The following is an 849-nucleotide window of genomic DNA, read 5'->3' on the forward strand; positions in this document are numbered from 1 at the left end:
GAAAGAATAGGAAGTCTGAAATGAAATCAGTCATTTTCATTGCTCTAAAGAAAAAAAGTTTATTCACTATTATGTTTCTCTATATCTCTGTATTTAAATTTTTATAGGTCTTATTAATCATTTAATATAATCAAAAATATCTCAGGTCCTCTCCGTGCATTAATAAGTAACTAAACCTTCTCTGTATGATAATCATGATGACCACGGTAATGACGGCTTTCCCTCTTTCTCTCTCTTTCTCAAATTATTAACATCTCCTAGTTTGTTTCTTCTTGTACTCTGCTTCTTCCCCAAAATAATTTTAAATAGTTTACAATAAGGATTAAGCAATAATCTCACACAGTCTTTTAAAAAGACAAAAATGTAAATAAGCCAGCTACTAAAGCAAACATTAGTGTCTCCATTGAGCTTGAAATTCTGCCTCAAGTTTCCTGAAGTTCAAATGACAAGCAAACACAACTGAGGGATTACATTGCTCTTGATATTTCAGAGGGTATCCTAAAAAAGACAGTGCATTTCCTCGAATTAAATTTTCTTTTTCTTTTTTTTTTTGTGTAGAAATCAGCCTTTTATTCTCAGACTAATATTAAGTGAGATCATTTTTTTTTATTAAGAAAGAAAAAAATATGGAACGCTTCACGAATTTGCGTGTCATCCTTGCGCAGGGGCCATGCTAATCTTCTCTGTATCATTCCAATTTTAGTATATGTGCTGCCGAAGCGAGCACTCGAATTAAATTTTCAAAGCAATCTCTCATAAAAGACTTGATGTCAGGGACACTGACAGGGACAATGTCTTCAAGTTCACGTTCCCTAGAACCAAGAGTTGGTTTGCACATTTTTTTTTTTT

At 32.7% G+C, this 849-nt stretch overlaps 1 non-coding gene across 1 annotated transcript; it reads right to left on the reverse strand.

The window, feature by feature from the left end:
• Positions 1 to 620: 620 nt before the first annotated feature.
• LOC113457413 lies at positions 621 to 727 on the reverse strand. The gene has a single exon (XR_003377992.1). It is a non-coding gene; the product is annotated as a U6 spliceosomal RNA (small nuclear RNA).
• Between the last annotated feature and the right edge of the window lie 122 nt (positions 728 to 849).

The sequence above is a fragment of the Microtus ochrogaster genome, chromosome 26 (assembly GCF_000317375.1).
Source record: "Microtus ochrogaster isolate Prairie Vole_2 chromosome 26, MicOch1.0, whole genome shotgun sequence".
Lineage (NCBI taxonomy): Eukaryota > Metazoa > Chordata > Mammalia > Rodentia > Cricetidae > Microtus > Microtus ochrogaster.